The sequence below is a fragment of the Dreissena polymorpha genome, chromosome 9 (genome assembly GCF_020536995.1).
Source record: "Dreissena polymorpha isolate Duluth1 chromosome 9, UMN_Dpol_1.0, whole genome shotgun sequence".
NCBI classification, from domain to species: domain Eukaryota; kingdom Metazoa; phylum Mollusca; class Bivalvia; order Myida; family Dreissenidae; genus Dreissena; species Dreissena polymorpha.
The window spans coordinates 58,151,336-58,152,682 of NC_068363.1; positions in this window are offsets into that span (position 1 = coordinate 58,151,336).

Genomic DNA, 1,347 nt, shown 5'->3' on the forward strand with positions numbered 1-1,347 from the left:
ATTCCACAAAAGACTCCACCCAAACCATCCCCGTGCCCCCCCCCCCCGAATCCCCCCCCGAATCCCCCCTATTTTTTTTTTAAGATCATCTCACAAATGACCACCTCACCCTCACACTATACTATACCCCCCCCCCAAATTGTTTTTTTTGAAACGGTTAAAAAACGCAATTATTTATTTTTATTATTTTATGTTTACCGTCCAACCATCGCACCCAAGAATACCCCCCCCCACCCCCTCCCCCCCCGAATTCCCCCCCCCCCTCCTATTTTTTTTTTTTTTTAAGATCATCTCACAAATGACCACCACACCCTCACGCTATACCGCCCCCACCCCATCCCCCTAATTTGTTTTTTGAAACGGTTAAAAACACAAATTTTTATTTTTATTATTTTATGTTTGAAATACCGTCCAACCATCGCACCCAAGAATCCCCCCCCCCCCCCCCGATTTTTTTTTTGCATTTTTTTCCCGCATTTTTGGAAGAAAATGTAATAAATGTCCACGCCCCCACACTATACACCCCTCTTCACTCCACCCCTCCCTCCTTTGTGATTGAAAATGAGAGTCCCTTCACCTTGAAAAAGAAAATAGATGAGCGGTCTGCACCCGCAAGGCGGTGCTCTTGTTTTCACTCCGAGGTCTTTCGTTGCTCCTCTCAATATATGACGTCTATGTGATTGTGCATTCCTATGTATATTGCGTACTTCATATTTATTTGTAAATATTGTCTTCTATAAGCCATAATCACTTTTAACATTTTGTAAAGTATGGACAGAACAGACGAGAACAGAACGTGTTTGTGTGACTAAATCATGTACAGCTCAGCGTCACCCAGATACTCGCAATAAGGCAAACAGTAATACGCATGTGTCAGAAAAACAAAAACAAAACACGCGGAAGGACAAACATGCAAAACTATTTTATGATTTTGTTTTAGAAATAAAGCTATATGAGACTCTCTCTTAGAAACAACCTGTGCAATCTGCAAAGGCTAATCAGGGATGACACTTTCCGCACAGAATGTATTTTCGTTAAGAAGACAATTGCTTTTAATAAAAAATTCAATTAAAGCGGAATGTGTCGTCCCTGATAAGCCAGTGTGGATTGAAGAGGCTAATCTGGGACGACATTTTACGCACATAAATAAAGACTTGTTTTCCCTGAGCGCGGCTGAAATGCAAGTTTGCCCTTTCAAGACTAGTAAGAGTCTCTGTACTTAGAGTAAAAAATTAGTCGATGGCATAAACAAATAGCAATATCCTTCTGAAAAAAGAAAATTACCTTTTTAATGTTGTTGAAGACGCATATAATTTTACTCATGCAAGTTCAGTGTATCGTGATAGT